Below are 22,870 nucleotides of genomic sequence, written 5' to 3' on the forward strand. Positions count from 1 at the left end.
CATATCTTTTTCTTTAAAAAAAAAAAAAATTAAAATTTATTTATTTTTGGCTTAGTTGGGTTTTCGTTGCTGTGCGAGGGCTTCCTCTAGTTGCAGCGAGCGGGGGCTGCTCTTTGTTGCGGTGCACGTGCTTCTTACTGCAGTGGCTTCTCTAGTTGCAGAGCACAGGCTCTAGGTGCGTGGGCTTCATTGGTTGTGGCTTGCAGGCTCTAGTGTGCAGGCTCAGTAGTTGTGACGCACGGGCTAAGTTGCTCTGTGGCATGTGGGATTTTCCTGGAACAGGGATCGAACCCATGCCCCTGCATTGGCAGGTGGATTATTTTGGTTTTTAATTTGTTTTTAAATTTATTTTTGGCTGTGTTGGGTCTTCGTTGCTGCAAGCGGGCTTTCTCTAGTTGTGGCAAGTGGGGGGTACTCTTCATTGCACTCTGCGAGCTTCTCATTGAGGTGACTTCTCTTGTTGCAGAGCATGAGCTCTAGGGACGTGGGCTTCAGTAGTTGCGGCTCACGGACTCTAGAGCGCAGGCCCAGTAGTTGTGGAACACGGGCTTAGTTACTTTGTGGCATGTGAGATTTTCCGGGAACAGGGATCAAACCTATGTCCCCAGCATTGGCAGGCGGATTCTTAACCACTGTGCCACCAGGGAAGTCCAGCAGGCAACATTTCTATTACAGCATTTTTCAATTATTTTTATTATTCTTTTTACAGTAGGCCCACACTGAGGGACACTATAAAAATTACAGTGAAGGTCCTAGTCACTGTAGAAGCATTCTGTCTAAAGTCTTATGATAAAATTTCATCCTGAACTCAGATTTAGAAAGAATTGTACTTCTAAAGAATGCCTTTTTTTTTTTTTTAAATCTTATATGCTATGTGACTTATTACGTCCTTTATATTCCCCTTGCTTTATGACATAGAAAGCTTTATGCAACTGTGTCTTGCCATTTGTCAGGCCCACCAACAGAGCAAGACCACACAGCATTCACTTCAAGCACTTAGCTTCCCTTAGTTTCATCTTATTTAACTAATTAGGAATTATCAAGGTATTTTCAGCTGATATCAGTAACCACTGGCAGTAAGAGATGAGCAGGGGCTTGAAGAAAAATATACGACCATAGAACATAGATTTGTGCTCCCCTTGCATGGTGGAGAGTTGTATTGTTCTAAATTTCCTGTCTCCTTCTATCTTCTGGGGCCATATGAGTGAATTTGGGACAATAAACTGTGGACAGAAATGAAGTATACTACTTCCAGGCCTGAACCCAAATGTGATTCCTCATCCTCTCTCTTCTTCTTAGTGCCAGTGATATATTGAAACTCAGGATGACTTTGAGAGCTACACATTGAAGATGACATATTTTATGAATGACTCTATTGAGCATAACACTTCTTCCTTACTTTCACTACCACCAGTTGATATTTACATGAACATATATAAACTATTGTGGCAAACCACTGAAATTTTAGGGCATGTTTGTTTCATCAGCTATAGTTACCTTAACTATATGGAATTGAGTAATGCTATTTCCAAAAACTGTCCCATGTTATCTAATGGCAAAATATTTGGTAAAGCTGACCAAAATTACATGGGAAGCAGACTGTCTATGGAGCCTACAGCTCTATCGGGATCGTTAGAAAAACAGAAAGTTAATGTTTGTTGATTGTTACTGGTAGTATATAGAAAAATGTCTAAAAAAAGGAGATGCACTTAAGAAAAGATTAGATGGTTTGCAAGCCAAAATAAATCAAAATAGAAATTTTCCAGAAAACTTTCAAGGTGATTCTCAACTTCCAGTTTTGGGATTCACATATAGAAGCTTGGAAGTCATCACCCCATTTTAACAACAAGTAAAAAGCTGAACAGGCTGAAAAATCAAAACCTTTCTTGGATCAGTAAGAGAGAGGAAGACACAGGGAAAGACACTGCCCCTAATATTGGAGAGACAGACAGGTGAATATGGGAGTCACATCTTACTGGAGCAGAGTGAAAACCTGAACTATAATTGACCAACTGCTGGAGGCTCAGAGTGGACAACTCTGAGAGTGAAAATCTCCATGAGGACCCAGTCATAGTGGGACTCCCACAGTCTTGTGAAATTCACCTCCAGGAGCAGGACTAGATTCCCATAGTAGATACTGGAGAAAAATCCCCTTCTGCTTCTGACAGGGGAAAGTGAAAAGGAACCTTTTTGAAATATGCCAGATTACTCTGTTCTTAATAAGGCCTACACTTTGGAGAAACTAGTTAACCAGACGTAACCTGCTGGGGTATTTTCAGAGCCTAACTGACTTGGAGGAAGGAAAACATCCAACTCAGATCATTCTAGCAATACTTTTCCACCAAAGTGGGGAGGAGAAGAAATTGAGAAACAGCTGTGAAGTTCACAGTCTAGAGGCATAAGGTCACAAAAAGACACAGCTAATCATAGGAGTATAGCACACTGATCTTCCCCACACACTTTGTCACTACATCACTGCACAACTATTTACAGTAGTTCCTTTTGCCTGGCACATCATGTCTGGCTATCAAGAAAAAGTTACAAAGCATAATAAAAGGCAAAAAACACAATTTGAAGCAGTTATGATTAACATGCTAAGGGCTCTTATGGGTAAGTAGACAGTATGCAGGAACAGATGGGTAATATGAATAGAGAGATGAAAATCCTAGAAAAGAATGAAAAAGAAATGCTAGAGATCAGAAACACTGTTACAGAAATGAAGAATTCCTTTGATGGTACTACTGGTAGACTGGATATGGCTAAGAATCTCTGAAAGTGAGTACATATCAATAGAAACTTTGAAAACTGAAGATTGAACAGAACAGACTGAAAAAAAAAAAAAAGAGCAGAATATCCAAGGACTGTGGGACAACATAGGTGTAACATACATGTAATGGGAATATCAGAAGAAGAAGAAAAAAATAAAAGAACAAAAGAAATATTTGAAAAAATAATGACTGTTTCCCAAAATTAATGTCAGAAACTAAACTATAGATCCTGGAGGCTCAGAGAACACCAAGCAGGATAAATGCCAACACAAAACAAAACAAAACAAAAAAACAAGCAAAAAACCTGAAACAAAAAACCCCCAAACTATAACAAAGCATATCATTTTCAAACTACAGAAAATCAAAAAAAAGGAAAATTTTTGCAAGAAAGCTAGAGGAAAACAACACCTTACCTATAGAGGAACCAAGATAATAATTAAATCCAACTTCCACTCATAAATCATGCAAGCAAAAAGAGAGTACAGTGAAATATTTAAAGTACTGAGAGAAAAAAAAAAACCCACTAACCTAGAATTTCTGCACCCTGTGAATCATCCTTAAAAATGAAAGAGAAATAAAGCCTTTCTCAGACAAAGAAAAAAGAAGTGTTTTGTCTACCCATTATTTTAGACAGTCACAAAATAACCACTGTTCTCTCATTAGAGAGATATTAAGGTTGAGAAAACAATGGGATATATAAAACTTGACAGTTATGTCTCAAAGAGAACTTTCAGTATCATACGTGAATTTAATATGAAGAAAATTGAAAACAATCCTACTAAATTTTTTTAGGAAGTTGTATTACGAAAGAAACCATGAAACTGCATGTAAAAGACTTTGATAAACAATTGTTAAGACAAATTTTGTCCACCTGTACTTGCACAAATGGAAACAGACTAGATGGACTTCGGGATATTTTTTCCTCTTGAGGAAGAGGGAGTGTGAAATAGATGCTGCAAAAAGGTACTACAAGGATATCTGGTGATCAGAGAAGTGGACCAATGCAGAGAGATATATCTTTCTGCCAAGGATTTTGCTGTCCTTTATGGTTTATAGTGTTGTCCAGCATAGGACAATATTTTCTATTCTCCTTGATTCTCCTTGACTACGTTTGATCAATGGAATATGGACCAAATTGGTCTATTCTAATTCTAAGTCTACCTCCTCTTCTTTGATGTTAGTATACATGGAGATCTCAGAAGCCATATATCAAAGAGGGTAGAAAATCCACTGCTCTCGGTTACAAATAAAGCTCTGTTGTGTTTACCCACTGAAATTTGGAAGTTTACTTTTGATAGCAGCTATCATTACCTTTGATGTTCCTTAATCCATAAGCTCATTACAGGGAACATGTTACAATGAAAGTTAATCACAGACTGAATTCTGTGAAATGTGCAAAATTCATTAGCAAGAAAGTACACAAGCAGACACACCACCTGTTCTTATAAGGCATTCTTAGGCATTTTGACAAATACCTTGGATAAAAGGTTGACTAGAGGCAGACAAAACTGTATTCTCAGGGCAGAATCAGCCAATACTCTACTTGAGGCTCCTCAAGTCTTCAAGTTTGTCACTCCAGATTTGCTGGTTTCTTTATCCCCAAGCAGTTATTCATTCTCATACCATCTGAATTCTTAGCCTTTTGGCTAGGCAAGCAATCCACACAGAGCCCATAATGTTGATTGTAGATCATCTTCTCACCTCTCCAATATTCTTCTGAAATGGAATTTTAAACTCTCAAGTCTTTGCTGTTTCCTACTCTTTCTGTTCTCATTAAATAGATGATGTATGTGTATTCAATTATATGTTATGGTTTCTCTCTTAATATTTAGTGAGAAAATAATTCTGCAGTAGTTTGTTCCATCTGTGCCTCAAACCTTCACCATTGGTCATGGTTTTTCAATGAGACCCAGCACCTACAACTGGCCATAAGGCTTCACTGAGGTTTTGTCTGCACAGAAAAAGTGAAACACCTTGTCTGCTTATTCTTTATTCCAAATTTTTTCACATGTGTGTTTAATCTAGTTACATGCTATGTCATATTTTATGAACCACATTGAGAAAAGGTACCATAGGTACAAAAATGCATACATATGAACTATGTCTTTCTAAAATGTGTTTCCTACTCCCCTAACTTAGAAAATAGACACTTAAAAAATTATCCTTTTCCTAATAATTCCCAAGTATGTAGCATCTGATGCCCCTTCTCCCCTTTACCATCAAATATGTGGATAGTGTGATATTATAGTTGTGGGTCAGTGCTAACACTGTGCATCTAAGAATAACTTGACCTGGATTCTAGATGTGTTTTTTAATAGCTCAGTGAAATTAGGAAAATGCCTCAGCTCATAGGGTGTCAGTTTCCCTATTGCTAAAATGAGGTAGGCGAGGTATTCAAAATTAAATGGTAAATCTTGTTCAGCTACAAAATTTACTATCTGGTGTTAGGATTAATCTGTGCTGATTTCACCATATACTCATTAATGAAAACCAGAGCCAGACAAAAATTAAAGGAGCGAACATAGATTTTATTCCAAAAAAATACTGCCATTGGGGAAGAGAGACTCCAGAATAAAACTGGGCTAAATTCCAAATATTGGGCTTATTCTGAATAGAACTTGTGGGGATTTATAGTCAAATGGCAAGCGTGTGGGTGGGGGCAATTAGTTAATGGACAATTACTAAGAGGAGACATCAAGTCTGGGAGGATTCTGGCTGAACTGACCAAACAATTCTTGCTTAAGGCAGGCTAGGGTGATCAGATATCATCTGGAGGATAGTGGGTATTAGGAGTGTGATTAGGTATTAATAGTGGGGTTGTATCTCTAAACTAACTTAGCAGGATTCTTGCTAAAACCGGATTCTGCAAGGAAGTAGATGGGTGAGTCTTGCTGGGGAGAGCGTTCAGGGGATCTGACTAAAGTTTGGTCAAGCAAAGAATCATTTGTTACACCCTAGAATTCACTATTTTTTTGTTTGTTTGTTTTAACAGGTTTCTGTAATGTGGACAATACCTTTTTATTTTAGGGCACCTCCTTCTCTTGAAATATCAGAAGAGGAAATATTCTGATTATTGAAGTTCCGCATTGTGAATAAATTTATTATAATCACCATGCACCAGCAGTATACTAAGTGTGCTTATATCTTTCAGGATAGCCCATCTTATGGCAAAATAACAATCCTAAAATCTTACTGTCTTACAAAACCAAAAGCTTATTGCTTGTTCATGCCACATGTTCACGGCAGGTTGGCTACAACTCTACTCTGCATCACCTTCACTCTGGTACCCAACTAATGGAACACCTCTATCTGAAGTATTACCAATCTGTGGAAGAGATAAAAAGAGACATACTGGGAAATCACATGATGCTTCTCAAAATGAATCACATGATGCTTCTCTGCCCATAAGTGATACACATCAGGTCTGCAAAATTACTGCAAGCAAAAGCAAGTCTATGTCATTGGCCTGGTATCACTGGGAAGGGGAAGTAAATCTTCCTTACCATAGAAGCATTCAATATCTGTGAAAAGTAATACAGTCTACCAATGTGTGTTTGAATATATCCTCTACATAAGCTTTAATTGAAGACTGATAGTAGAGATTTTTCTCTTTTAAATATGGGAAAACGAAGCTCATAGATGCAAAGCTATCACATTTTACAAACCTGGATTTAAAGAAAAATGCAGATCGATGGTTTTCAAAGCCCATGTTCTTAACTTGTAATCATTTGGTCACATTTTTATTAATTGATCATATTCATCTACAAAATTCCCCTAAAAATGAGTAAGAATGATCTGAATAATGATGATGATGATGATATTGAAAACACAATATTGGCAATTAATTTTTTTCTCCTTCAGTTGGGAAAGCTGCTGTTTCATTAACACCTGTGCTCTATATGGCTTCTAAACATTTAAAATATTGGTGTTCTGTAAGGGAAAACTTTTATAGTGATTCAGTTTTAAACTTCTGATTTTGCTCTTTTATTTTCTTAACCAGGGTTGTGGAGGAGCACTGAGGCAAAGTCAAAGAAGCAGAGCAAGGAGAAAGGGAGGGGTAAGCATAGCACTTTTCCTCATTCAGAAATTGAGAATTTAACAGTTGATCAGCTATGAGAGTGTTTTGGTGGTTCCCTTGTGTTTTACATTCCTCTCTGCTTAATTAATGACTCACTCTGCATATTAATCTGGCTTCTTTGATTATTAACACAGTAGCATTTTTATTTAAGAAGAATGGCAGGGAGGTGGATGTGAGAGAGTATTGGTCCATATCTCACCCATGTCTGAATGCCTAATAATGTCTTGCTGATTCACATGGAGATCTCATTCTGTATTTAACATGGATCATGGTTGGTACACAGTATGGATGCTAAACTTTATTACTCTAGACTTTCTTTAGAAACTTGAAATTGTTTTAAAAAATCATTTTTTAAGTTCCACAGATAAAGCATAAAAATTGAATATATTTCATACTCCTTGAGCCAGGGCTTCCACACAGAGATATATAATCATTTATATAGAATAAGTGAGGTTCATATTAATCACCCTCAAATACCCAGGTAAAACGGTCCAGTGTTTATTTAACAAAGCACAGTTGGAACTGGTTGCTGCTGCTCTATTATTGAATTATATTTACTACTTTTTCTTACCCTTTTATTTCCACAATTTCACTGTTATTAAACCAGGAAAACAAGAATTGAAAACTATCTCTGTTTCTCTCCCTCTCTCTCCCTCTGGCTTTGGAGGCTATAATAAACTCCATTGAATTTATTTGTTTTTTGTTTTTTTTAATTATATTTTTACAAGACACTATACTCACATATTCAGAGGTTCTACATTAGATTTACTTTGTCCCTCAAAACTGGGTTAGAGAGAGATGCCAACACATATGGTAACTCCTGGAACAGTTTACAGTTTGAACAACCTACAGGAAACCATGAGAGCCACACTTCCTGTCAGTATTGTGAAGCCAAAATCTGTGTTTGGAAATTAACTTGAGCATGTACCTAAGATCTGTGCAGAAACCCATTTAATGATCTTATACAGTTTTAGACGTGACATATCCTGAGTGACATTCCAATAAAAGCTACCAAAATCTTGATTGCATTTTAATGAGTGAAAGTAATTTTGAGTTCTACTTTGTGTTTTTTTAAATACTATTTTTACAATTTTTAAATTCCACTCCAAATCAAAATTAAGCTCAATTTCTTGTCTCTGATAGTCTTGTCTATGTGTTCCCTTTGTTTCATTTTTCTTCAAAAGACAAGAACACTTGAAATGTCTCTCCTTGATATAGTGTCCAATTGTTCATGTGCACTCTCTGTATTTATGTAAATAAATTTGCAGTCTTTCTCATTATTAGATATTAGTTGTGAAATAAACCAGTAACATGCTAAATAAATTTTTAAAAATCTACAATATATGAGCTATCTATGTGAATAGGTCCTTTGATCTATCAGAAGGAACACAGCTGATAAGAAACTATAGCAAATTTCCCAATTCTGAAAGTTTCTGGCTGTTAACAATTGGCACTTCAAAGAATCTATGTCAACAAAGATGGTGACAGCTAAGAGTGTATCATGAGGAGAGTTTATAGTAAACAAATGTGTCTTTTGATGCCAATTTGGTTTTCTAAAGACATTTGTTATTACTGGATGGAATTTCAAAGGCTGCTTTACAAAGCTTGCTTGAAAAATTGCTCTGTGGCATTACTCCAAGGCCTGTTCTTATGTATGAAAAAATGGTTCTTTTTTACACTTTTAAATAGATTGTTATAGCTATAGGTATCTTCCATTTCTCTAATGTGCAGGGAGGATAATGTGTCAATTTGGCCCAGAGTATGATCCCTGATGCTTTCAGTCATTGAGATAATATGCTTAAGAGAAGATTCTCCACACTTCGGATAAGCTACTCACTTCATTGCCTTTACTTTCCCAGGGCTCAGCTATTCAGCAGAAATGTGGCTTTTCTCTCTCTACAGCTTCCACTCCTCAGTCTACAGCTCCACGTCAGAAACCTGGGTAGTTGCATAGCTTACTGCGTCTCTTGCCATCATTAGTTTTCTCCAATAGAGAATTGGTTACCTCATGTATCTTCTTATCCAGTAAAGTTTGAGACTTACTGGGATTCTTTTTTCAAACTTGGTCTCCTCTTCCCTTTAATACTCAGAGCAAGCAGTGATGGGCAGTACTAGCTGTGAAAATTAAATGTGCAGGTGTCTACCTGCCGTGAAGCTAAATTGAATAGAAGCCGAAAAGTCGAAGAGCAACAATAATTCAGGAATAAAATGAGACTTTTCTTCAATTTTGAGGAAAAAGAAAATACCTTTTGCTTACCAACCTCCTTAATTATACAGTAGATATTCCACAGGTCTAAAAGATGCAAGGGAAAACACTAAATTGGGTGCGTAGATGTCACAAGGTAGTTGTCAAGTCCTCATACCTCTTACTATTGGATAACTGTTTATAGGATTTCACGTCTGAATTGGCAAGAAGGAAACAACCATAGGTCGATTATCTGCCTAGTCAGTGTTAAAATGCCCCTAACATAGATAACACTGTCAAATTTAAAAGTATTAGTGGACAGTTGAGAGAGAGGTTTTAATGGCTAAAGACACAATGAAGATATTTGAAAAGGCTTATGAAAGAAATGTCAGCCCAATCACAGCCCCACACTCTAATAAGGATGAAGTTTTCAGAAATGATACATCTGTATTAAATTGGCATCTTGTCCTTCACTTTGGCCAAAATACAAATGAGACTATTTAAAAATAGATGAAAAGGGGAGATAATTTACCTCTATCGTCCTGAAACATTGGATTCTTCTTATCTATGATATCATTAGCTATATTTATGATAAATCAAACCATCTTTTTTTTTTTTAGTGTGTAACAAAATTCACATCACTTGCTGAAATTTTTACACATGCATGTGCACATGTTTGTTTGATGCAAAAATATCAGTATGCTTCTTATAGTGGCATACCAAGACACGAAGATGAATTGGATGTGAATCCAACTATCAGAAGATATATGTTTTGGGGGAGGAGAGAAGATGGCGGAAGAGTAAGACGCGGAGATCACCTTCCTTCCCACAGATACAGTAGAAATACATCTACACGTGGAACTGCTCCTACAGAACACCCACTGAGCGCTGACAGAAAACGTCCGACCTCTAAACAGGCAAGAAACTCCCCCCGTACTTGGGGAGGGCAAAAGAAAAAAGAAATAACAGAGAGAAAAGAATAGGGACGGCACCTGCACCAGTGGGAGGGAGCTGTGAAGGAGGAAAGATTTCCACGCACTAGGAAGCCCCTTCGCGGGCAGAGACTGCGGGTGGCAGAGGGGGGAAGCTTCGGAGCCACGGAGGAGAGCGCAGCCACAGGGGTGCGGAGGGCAAAGCGGAGAGATTCCCTCACGGAGGATCAGTGCCGACCAGCACTCACCAGCCCGAGAGGCTTGTCTGCTCCCCCGCCGGGGCGGGCGGGGCTGGGAGCTGAGGCTCGGGCTTCGGTCGGATCGCAGGGAGAGGACTGGGATTGGCGGCGTGAACACAGCCTGAAGGGGTTAGCGCACCACAGCTGGCTGGTAGGGAGTTCGGGAAAAAGTCTGCAGCTGCCAAAGAGGCAAGAGACTTTTTCTTGCCTCTTTGTTTCACGGCGCGCAGGGAGAGGGGATTCAGAGCGCCGCCTAAACAAGCTCCACAGACTGGCGCGAGCCGCAGCGATCAGCGCGGGCCCCAGAGACGGGCGTGAGACGCTGGGGCTGCTGCTGCCGCCTCCAAAAAGCCTGTGTGTGAGCACAGGTCACTCTCCACACCGCCCCTCCCAGGAGCCTGTGCAGCGCACCACCGCCAGGCTCCCGTGATACGGGGACAAGTTCCCCGGGAGAACACACGGCGCACCTCAGTCTGCTGCAGCGTCACACCGGCCTCTGACGCCGCAGGCTCGCCCCGCCTCCTCTGTACCCCTCCCTCCCCGCGGCCTGGGTGAGCCAGAGCCCCCGAAGCAGCTGCTCCTTTAACCCCGTCCTGTCTGGGCGGGGAGCAGACGCCCTCAGGTGACCTACACGCAGAGGCGGGTCCAAATCCAAAGCTGAACCCCGGCAGCTGTGAGAACAAAGAAGAGAAGGGGAAATCTCTCCCAGCAGCCTCAGAAGCAGCGGATTAAAACTCCACAAACAACTTGATGTGCCTGCATCTGTTGAATACCTGAATAGACAACGAATCATCCCAAATTCAGGAGGTGGACTTTCGGAGCAGGATATATTAATTTTTCCCCTTTTCCTTTTTTTTTGTGAGTGTATATGTATATGCTTCTGGGTGAGATTTTGTCTGTATAGCTCTGCTTTATAATAGCTTTATTTTACTTCACTATATTATAGCCTCTTTCTTTCTTTCTTTCTATTTTTTCTCCCTTTTACTCTGAGCCGTGTGGACGAAAGGCTCTTGGTGCTCCAGCCAGGCATCAGGGCCGTGCCTCTGAGGTGGGAGAGCCAACTTCAGGACACTGGTCCACAAGAGACCTCCCAGCTCCACGTAATACCAAACAGCGAAAATCTCTCAGAGATCTCCATCTCAACATCAAGACCCAGCTTCACTCAACGACCAGCAAGCTACAGTGCTGGACACCCTATGCCAAACAACTAGCAAGACAGGAACACAGCCCCATCCATTAGCAGAGAGGCTGCCTAAAATCATAATAAGGCCACAGACACCCCAAATACACCACCAGACGTGGACCTGCCCACCAGAAAGACGAGATCCAGCCTCATCCACCAGAACTCAGGCACTAGTTCCCTCCACCAGGAAGCCTACACAAACCACTGAAGCAAGCTTAGCCACTGGGGACAGATACCAAAAACAATGGGAACTACGAACCTGCAGCCTGTGAAAAGGAGACCCCAAACACAGTAAGATAAGCAAAATGAGATGACAGAAAAACACACAGCAGATGAAAGAGCAAGGTCAAAACACGCCAGATTTAACAAATGAAGAGGAAATCGGTAGTCTACCTGAAAAAGAATTCAGAATAATGATAGTAAGGATGACCCAAAATCTTGGAAATAGAATAGACAAAATGCAAGAAACATTTAACAAGGACGTAGAAGAACTAAAGAGGAACCAAGCAATGATGAAAAACACAATAAATGAAATTACAAATACTCTAGATGCGATCAATAGCAGAATAACTGAGGCAGAAGAAAGGATAAGTGACCTGGAAGATAAAATGGTGGAAATAACTACTGCAGAACAAGATAAAGAAAAAAGAATGAAAAGAACTGAGGACAGTCTCAGAGACCTCTGGGACAGCATTAAACGCACCAACATTCGAATTATAGGGGTCCCAGAAGAAGAAGAGAAAAAGAAAGGGACTGAGAAAATATTTGAAGAGATTATAGTTGAAAACTTCCCTAATATGGGAAAGGAAATAGTTAATCAAGTCCTGGAAGCACAGAGAGTCCCATACAGGATAAACCCAAGGAGAAACACGCCAAGACACATATTAATCAAACTGTCAAAAATTAAATATAAGGAAAATATATTAAAGGCAGCAAGGGAAAAACAGCAAATAACACACAAGGGAATCCCCATAAGGTTAATATCTGATCTTTCAGCAGAAACTCTGCAAGCCAGAAGGGAGTGTCAGGATATACTTAAAGTGATGAAGGAGAAAAACCTACAACCAAGATTACTCTACCCAGCAAGGATCTCATTCAGATGTGATGGAGAAATTAAAACCTTTACAGACAAGCAAAAGCTGAGAGAGTTCAGCACCACCAAACCAGCTTTACAACAAATGCTAAGGGAACTTCTCTAGGCAAGAAACACAAGAGAAGGAAAACACCTACAATAACAAACCCAAAACATTTAAGAAAATGGGAATAGGAACATACATATCGATAATTACCTTGAATGTAAATGGATTAAATGCTCCCACCAAAAGACACAGGCTGGCTGAATGGATACAAAAACAAGACCCATATATATGCTGTCTACAAGAGACCCACTTCAGACCTAGAGACACATATAGACTGAAAGTGAGGGGATGGAAAAAGATATTCCATGCAAATAGAAATCAAAAGAAAGCTGGAGTAGCAATTCTCATATCAGACCAAATAGACTTTAAAATAAAGACTATTACAAGAGACAAAGAAGGACACTATATAATGATCAAGGGATCGATCCAAGAGGAAGGTATAACAATTGTAAATATTTATGCACCCAACATAGGAGCACCTCAATACTTAAGGCAAATACTAACAGCCATAAAAGAGGAAATCGACAGCAACACAATCATAGTAGGGGACTTTAACACCCCACTTTCACCAATGGACAGATCATCCAAAATGAAAATAAATAAGGAAACACAAGCTTTAAATGATACATTAAACAAGATGGACTTAATTGATATTTATAGGACATTCCACCCAAAAACAACAGAATACACATTTTTCTCAAGTGCTCATGGAACATTCTCCAGGATAGATCATATCTTGGGTCACAAATCAAGCCTTGGTAAATTTAAGAAAATTGAAATCGTATCAAGTATCTTTTCCGACCACAACGCTATGAGACTAGATATCAATTACAGGAAAAGATCTATAAAAAATACAAACACATGGAGGCTACACAATACACTGCTTAACAACGAAGTGATCACTGAAGAATTCAAAGGGGAAATCAAAAAATACCTAGAAACAAATGACAATGGAGATACGACGACCCAAAACCTATAGGACGCAGCAAATGCAGTGCTAAGAGGGAAGTTTACAGCAATACAAGCCTACCTCAAGAAACAGGAAACATCTCGAATAAACAACCTAACCTTGCACCTAAAGCAATTAGAGAAAGAAGAACAAAAAAACCCCAAAGCCAGCAGAAGGAAAGAAATTATAAAGATCAGGTCAGAAATAAATGAAAAAGAAATGAAGGAAGCAATAGCAAAAATCAATGAAACTAAAAGCTGGTTCTTTGAGAAGAAAAACAAAATTGATAAACCATTAGCCAGACTCATCAAGAGAAAAAGGGAGAAGACTCAAATCAATAGAATTAGAAATGAAAAAGGAGAAGTAACCACTGACACTGCAGAAATACAAAAGATCATGAGAGATTACTACAAGCAACTCTATGCCAATAAAATGGACAACCTGGAAGAAATGGACAGATTCTTAGAAATGCACAAACTGCCAAGACTGAACCAGGAAGAAATAGAAAATATGAACAGACCAATCACAAGCACTGAAATTGAAACTGTGATTAAAAACCTTCCAACAAACAAAAGCCCAGGACCAGATGGCTTCACAGGTGAATTCTATCAAACATTTAGAGAAGAGCTAACACCTATCCTTCTCAAACTCTTCCAAAATATTGCAGAGGGAGGAACACTCCCCAACTCATTCTACGAGGCCACCATCACCCTGATACCAAAACCAGACAAAGATGTCACAAAGAAAGGAAACTACAGGCCAATATCACTGATGAACATAGATGCAAAAATCCTCAACAAAATACTAGCAAACAGAATCCAACAGCATATTAAAAGGATCATACACCATGATCAAGTGGGGTTTATCCAGGAATGCAAGGATTCTTCAATATACGCAAATCAATCAATGTGATACACCATATTAACAAACTGAAGGAGAAAAACCATATGATCATCTCAATAGATGCAGAGAAAGCTTTCGACAAAATTCAACACCCATTTATGATAAAACCCTGCAGAAAGTAGGCATAGAGGGAACTTTCCTCAACATAATAAAGGCCATATATGACAAACCCACAGCCAACATTGTCCTCAATGGTGAAAAACTGAAACCATTTCCACTAAGATCAGGAACAAGACAAGGTTGCCCACTCTCACCACTATTATTCAACATAGTTTTGGAAGTGTTAGCCACAGCAATCAGAGAAGAAAAAGAAATAAAAGGAATCCAAATCGGAAAAGAAGAAGTAAAGCTGTCACTATTTGCAGACGACATGATACTATACATAGAGAATTCTAAAGATGCTACCAGAAAACTCCTAGAGCTAATCAATGAATTTGGTAAAGTAGCAGGATACAAAATTAATGCACAGAAATCTCTTGCATTTCTATACACTAATGACAAAAAATCTGAAAGTGAAATTAAGAAAACACTCCTGTTTACCATTGCAACAAAAAGAATAAAATATCTAGGAATAAACTTACCTAAGGAGACAAAAGACCTGTATGCAGAAAATTATAAGACACTCATGAAAGAAACTAAAGATGAAAGAAATAGATGGAGAGATATACCATGTTCCTGGATTGGAAGAATCAACATTGTGAAAATGACTCTACTACCCAAAGCAATCTACAGATTCAATGCAATCCCTATCAAACTACCACTGGCATTTTTCACAGAACTAGAACAAAAAATTTCACAATTTGTATGGAAATACCAAAGACCCCGAATAGCCAAAGCAATCTTGAGAACGAAAAATGGAGCTGGGGGAATCAGGCTCCCTGACTTCAGGCTATATTACAAAGCTACAGTAATCAAGACAGTTTGGTACTGGCACAAAAACAGAAATATAGATCAATGGAACAGGATAGAAAGCCCAGAGATAAACCCACACACATACGGTCACCTTATCTTTGATAAAGGAGGCAAGCATATACAGTGGAGAAAAGACAGCCTCTTCAATAAGTGGTGCTGGGAAAATTGGACAGATACATGTAAAAGTATGAAATTAGAACACTCCCTGACACCATGCACAAAAATAAACTCAAAATGGATTAAAGACCTAAGTGTAAGGGCAGACACTATCAAACTCTTAGAGGAAAACATAGGCAGAACACTCTATGACATACATCACAGCAAGATTCTTTTTGACCCAGCTCCTAGAGAAATGGAAATAAGAACACAAATAAACAAATGGGACCTAATGAAACTTAAAAGCTTTTGCACAGCAAAGGAAACCATAAACAAGACCAAAAGACAACCCTCAGAATGGGAGAAAATATTTGCAAATGAAGCAACTGACAAAGGATTAATCTCCAAGATTTACAAGCAGCTCATGCAGCTCAATAACAAAAAAACGAACAACCCAATCCAAAAATGGGCAGAAGACCTAAATAGACATTTCTCCAAAGAAGATATACAGATGGCCTACAGACACATGAAAGAATGCTCAACATCATTAATCATTAGAGAAATGCAAATCAAAACTACAATGAGATATCATCTCACACCGGTCAGAATGGCCATCATCAAAAAATCTAGAAACAATAAATGCTGGAGAGGGTGTGGAGGAAAGGGAACACTCTTGCACTGTTGGTGGGAATGTAAATTGATACAGCCACTATGGAGAACAGTATGGAGGTTCCTGAAAAAACTACAAATAGAACTACCATACGACCCAGCAATCCCAATACTGGGCATATATCCTGAGAAAACCATAGGTCAAAAAGAGTCATGTACCAAAATGTTCATTGCAGCTCTATTTACAATAGCCAGGACATGGAAGCAACCTAAATGTCCATCGACAGATGAATGGATAAAGAAGATGTGGCACATATATACAATGGAATATTACTCAGCCATAAAAAGAAATGAAATGGAGGTATTTGTAATGAGGTGGATGGAGTTAGAGTCTGTCATACAGAGTGAAGTAAGTCAGAAAGAGAAAAACAAATACAGTATGCTAACACATATATACGGAATCTAAGGGAAAAAAAAAAAAAAAAAGCCATGAAGAACCTAGTGGCAAGACGGGAATAAAGACACAGACCTACTAGAGAATGGACTTGAGGATATGGGGAGGGGGTGGGGTGAGATGTGACAGGGTGAGAGAGTGTCATGGACATATATACACTACCAAATGTAAAATAGATAGCTAGTGGGAAGCAGCCGCATAGCACAGGGAGATCAGCTCGGTGCTTTGTGAACACCTGGGGGAGGGGGATAGGGAGGGTGGGAGGGAGGGAGATGCAAGAGGGAAGAGATATGGGAACATATTGTATGTGTATAACTGATTCACTTTGTTATATAGCAGAAGCTAACACACCATTGTAAGGCAATTATACTTCAATAAAGATGTTTAAAAAAAAAAAAAAAAAAAAGAAGATATATGTTTTATGTTTAAACCAAAAAATTAAACAAAATGATATACTTAAAAGGCAACAAAGTAAAATGTAGTCATATTTACCATAAATATGTTAGAAAGTAGATTAGTATATCTATGTTACTCAGTGTGGATATAAATTGGTAAGATCAGCATTAATATCCTAATATATACTTTAGGTGAAATAACAATACATATTTAATGGAGGAGGAAATCCAAATGTATAATCAATATATCTATAAATGTTTGCTGTCATTAGTAATCAAGTAAATAAATTGAAACTAGTTAAAATATCTTTTGCCTCTCGATTTTGCAAAGATTTGAAACAAATGATAATATAAATAATTAAGGAATAAGAAAAAGGCATTTTCACATGCTACTGGTGGGAGTGAAAATTAGTCCATCTTTTGGGAAACCAATTTGTCAATATTAATGAAAGAACCCTTAACATTTTTATGAATTTTATCCCACTTTTATCCTAATTTATGTAGTTTATTCATAATTTTTTCCAAGGAAATTGATAGAGTTGGACATTAAGACATATATGTGAAAGTGTGCAATATAATGTCATTTCTAGCAATAAAAACTCTAAAAATGAAAAGTTCTTAAATAATACATTTATGAGACAAGATGTGGGCAGGAAAACACTTATATTTAGAACTAGTTAGCTAACATAGACAAGATGTCATAATTAATCCTTAGGCACATCATAATGTTCCTTTTGATGTGTTATTGCTCATGGAAGTGTAAAATACGATGTTTATTTTAGTAGTTCTGCTTTGACCTTTTACAAGCATTATCACAGGAAGGTGTTCATGCTAGTGAGTCAAAAACTTACTGGGTTTGGGGAAGCAAAGCAGTGCACATACATGAAAAATTGGGGTCAGGAAAGTGATGGGGCCGGAACTTAGGTAGACAGCCAGGAACCAAGAAGATACATATCACACAGAAATCAGAGCAAAATAGGTACCAAGAGCATGCAGGGCATTGACAGGAAATGAGAAATAGGTGAAGTCAAGGAGAAGAATAAGCTCTGGGACCCATAAAAAAGGACAGGCATCACAACTAAGGCAATTTTCTATTGCAGCCTTGCTGAACTTTAAGCTTCTTGAAAACAAGGACCATCTTTTATCCAAATGGTTAGTAGAATGGCTGGAAATAATGGGTGTTCAAAAGTAGAACTGAAGTAATGTACTTTTTACCCTTTAATCCTGAGACAGCCTACTCTGGAGTTTTTCAGCCACTTAATATAAAAAACAATTCCCAAACCAAAATAAGTGATAATTATATAGTTACATTTTGTTTGAATAAAGGGCAGGAACAAGTATTTTATTTTACACATGAAGGTAGATACTCTGGATTAAAAAGCATCTAAGTGAATATTTTCATGTTGTAACTTCAATTTGAATTATGCCTTTACTATTGCACTTGGTATCAATGCTGTGTGCATTTGTTCATCTCCCCATCCACACAGTGGGAGCTTCTAGGCTTGGAACATTTATTTATCTTTGCATTCTTGGCTCAAGGTTGTATTGATACCTCCCACTGTTTTTAAACTAATCTGAATGCTTTTCCCTTTTGGACCACTACTCCTTTCCCTTCTCTGCACCATGGTTTAAGCTGACTTAACTTCACATTCTAAGAGCTGACATGTGTCCCAGGCTTGAACAACATTATCATTTCAGGAGTAGCCCCTGACAAAAAATTAGATGTGACCAGTGAAAATAAATCCTTGAGATGGTTGCTGGAGTTCTTAGATGAAAAGCATTCTTTTCTTTTGAACTCCGAACTGTAAGTGATGTAAGCTATATTTGCACAACATACAGAAACCTTACCTGAGAATAACATAATAGAGAAGAGAGTAAAATGGAAAGATGAAGGGAGAGGAAAGAGAGAGAAGAGAGAGAGAAAGAAGAGGTTTGATGATGATATTGAGCACTTAGAGCTCTGCCTAAAATCAGTCCAGATCTTCTCAATCTTATGAGCCAATACATTTCTTTTTTATACTTTAGTTAATTTGAACTAGGTATCTGTAGCCTACAAGTGAGAAAATCCTCAAAAATTCACTAGTGGAAACTAAGAGCAGCTATAAAGATATTATTGGGAAATTGGGAACATTTGGATATAGCCTCTATATTAGGTAATATAATTGTATAAATGTTAATTTCTTTGGGTATAGTAATCATAGTGGGGCTCTATAAATCAATGGCTTTAGGAAATACATGCTGAAATATTTAGGGATAAAGCATCATAAAATCTGCAACTTTTATTTTTAAATGGATCAGTAAAACGTATATTTATATAGCGAGATAAAACAGACATGGAAAAATGTTAACAATTAATGAATCCAGGTGAATGATGTATGTGTGTTGAGAAAATGAACAAGGGAAACCTAAGTCAAAATGGAGTTGGGAAGCCGTGCAGGGAGGGCTCTCATGAACGTATCACTAACTGCAGTTTACTGACACCAGCAGGAAGAAAGATTTCCTTCTTCTGACCCAGCAGCAACAAGCCGCCCACTGCTTGCAGCTTAAACAAACAAACAAAAAAGTCACAGCCCTCCCCAGTTTCCTCTTAAAACCTGGCCTTCCATTGGTCTCTTTAAACTTGCCTACGTTTTGCCATAGTTTGCTTGTCTGAAATTACAGTTCCTCTGTTATTTCCAAATAAACTCATTTTGGCTAGCTACAGACCTTGTTATTTCATTTTTAAGGTCAACAATGTTCATCGACTGTTCTATTGACTTTCAGTAAGTTTGACACTTCTTGAAATAAAGTCTGAGGGGAAAACCCACAAAGCAATAATTGCTGAGTAGTGCAATTGCTTTATAATAGATGCTCAGCAAAACATGTTCCTTTTCAATTTTTGCAAAATTTTATAAACAGCTTTATTCATTAGACATAATCAAATCTTAACCAAATTTACACTATAACTTGTTTTTAACCTTGCTATCTGCGCAGAGATCAATCTGTGTAATAGCTTCTATATTTGGGAAGTGAAAGTGAGTTATGTATAACAGAAAGAATTAAATTGTCAAGTCAGATTTGCATTAATCAGACATCTTCCCCGGTACCAACATTTACTAATCATTTAAAGGGTATAAGTAACTACTAGATACATGTGAAGGTTTGAGACCATGAATACTTTTCAGTAGGTCTTTTCTTGCCACATTAGGATGTGCTCTGTCCAGATTGATATGTTACATTTCTAAGTAATATACATGGCTGGATTATGTACATAAAGTGGAGACAATATTTCATTCCTGAAACATCTTCATCTTATACTCAGATAGTTACATAGCTTACATGACTTCTTCCAGGGAGCTATGCCTATAAATCTTCATATTCTAGATTTGTTTACCATAGGCAATGCTAGACAAACCAGGCACATCTAGCTAATAGCATTACATAGATAAAGGGTCTTTGATAGTAAGTATTGTTAATGTGTTAGCCAAGAAGCCTGTCTTTAGCATGTTTTCAAGGAGGTTTGTCCAGCTTACCTTCCTTCTTTCTTTCCCCTAGGCACACAATTCCTCACATTGAGAGAATGGACTGCAGAGCAGTTGCTGATCATGTTTTCCCCAGAATCTCACCTTCCCCTCCCATCCTGAAGACTCTCATATCAATTACCCATATTGGTGTCAGTTGATCTATATCCTGGTACCAGCATTTGGCTTCCATTGTAAGATAGCACTGGCAGCTGGGCAGGGGGCTGGAGAGAACTGCCCTTACAAATCCCCACTCCTTGTGGTCCTGGCATGGAGAGGAAAGAACTTAAAGGATTCTTATGTCTCCCAGAGTGAAGGGAGTGAAACAGTGAACTCACAGTCCTGAAAGGGACTTGCAGTGCTAGAGAGAAGAACACCAAATGTTCAGAGCTGTTTGCTGGAGGGAAATTAGTTCACATGGATACTTCAGCAGTAGATACAGAGGCATGACAAGCACAAAAATGAAAGGAGGTAAGCTGGATTTCATCAAAAGTCAGCCAGAAAAAACCCACCCTCCTCTCAATTCCTGGAAACTGAAATCAGCCCAAGGGCTAAGGCAGAAAAAGAAGAGAGAATTGTGAAATGACTATTTACCTTTAAAAGACTGAATTGTATATCGTGAATTACCTGAAACAATACTCTTTTGGAAGAATAAAACACATTAAATTGACTAGAATATGTTGTCCACCGTTTGGAGAGTTAAGGCTAAATTAGAGATAAGATTTGCGCAATAAAACAATAGTTCTTTCATTACACATGAGTCTAATGAACTACTGTATGTTTTATATCCTCTGAACATATATATATCTACATTTTTGTTGTTGAAAGCACAAATGGTTTGTGTACTGTAATGGTGCATTGAGAAAACAGAACTTGTGGATATAATCAGAAAGCATCTTTATTTTTCTCTCTGGTTGTCTATTAAAAATGTGTTGAGCGATAAAGTTCTTCACTTGCCCTTGGTTGAAAACTCAGGCAGTGTCCTGCTTTTTGGCTTACTTACTCCTATAATAAAATGTCACACAGTTGCACTAAAAAACAACATATTTTCAGCTCAGATGTTACATACACCTGGTTCTTAATGGTAATGAAACTCACATCTGATTGAAAATGCAATCTACCTGATCTTTTGGGGACATGTCACTTGCTGGCCTCTTGCGGGAGGCTAGGATGGTGTTGTTCTTCCCCTCATGCTTTTCCACCTCCTCATCCACTTAGCTAAAATTTGTGGCCAGTTGAGGGAGGAGAGTTAAGGCAACAGTTATGGCAGTCACCATATGCTGCCATAAACAAACTTTGTACTTTCCGGCCCTGCTAGGTGTCTAAAACATACTCTGATTCATGACAGTTATTCATTTTATTTTTGCATACTCTAAGAGTGCATGCCATTTCCAATAGCAGCATTTCTTCTCCACTTGCCTGCCAAATCAACTAGCCACTCCACTTCTCTTGTTTCCTCTCTCTAGATTTCTCAGATGGGAGGCACACATAAATTTATGCAATGGAGCAGAGATGTATCAAGCTCCTCCTTTCTCTTCACTTAGTGACATTTTACTCACCCCACTTTGTACCACTGGAGGATAGGGCCTCACAATGCTGCCCTCTCCAAAAAAAAAAAAATACTCAAAGAATAGCCTCTCTCTTTTTAACCACCTTTTCTTTTTTAATCCATCATGTGGATAAGGGGGCTGAGAGTCAATCATCAATTTTGGCTAATCTTCTTCTTCAAGGAAACAAGAATAGTCAAAGTTATATTTTCATATTCAATATTGATTGTACTTATGCCTCATCCAAAACTGAGACTGAACAAGTTTAATATTTATATGCTGGGTGTCTATCTATCATCTACCTACCTACCTATCTATCTATCATCTATCTATCCACCCACTTATCTTTTTTATTATTGTGTATGTTGGCGATTTAGAACAAATTCACTCATATTAAAAAAGAACTTCTCATTTGCAATGTCCACGCTTAAGACTTCAGAAAAGAACCTATTTCTTCATGTATAAAATGATTAAATTTTCATTTGTCATCATTAAATTCTCTTCCAAATCTGACATTTTAAGTCCTTTGCCCGTTGCTTCTACCGTGGATTCTTTTTGGAGCAAGTTGGTAAGCATATAAATTGTGTTCTAGGAATAAAATTCTATCTTTCACAATGTGGCAAGGCATACAAATAAGTCTCAGTAATGAGTGTGGATAAACTATACTGGGTTTTCCTCAATTTTCATATTGTATATACCAGCCCACTGCAGGTGCCAAGTTGCATACACCTTATTACATGAAAAGCAATATAGGTGCAAATGTGAGTAGTTGGGAATTAAGATGAAGAGAAGTGGCTTAGGATACAAAATGAGAATTAACAAAATAAATAAATAAGACTTCAGGACAGTTATACTTTCCAGATCTCAAAATTATACACTGCAACAAGGAATTACACACGTACAAAATTCACTTCCTAATACTGTCTGAGTAAAGGAAGTAAATTAAGAAAACAGAAGGAAAGTGAGAAAGCAGTCTCACAA

This window comes from Eschrichtius robustus, chromosome 18 (assembly GCF_028021215.1).
Source record: "Eschrichtius robustus isolate mEscRob2 chromosome 18, mEscRob2.pri, whole genome shotgun sequence".
In the NCBI taxonomy this organism is placed as follows: domain Eukaryota; kingdom Metazoa; phylum Chordata; class Mammalia; order Artiodactyla; family Eschrichtiidae; genus Eschrichtius; species Eschrichtius robustus.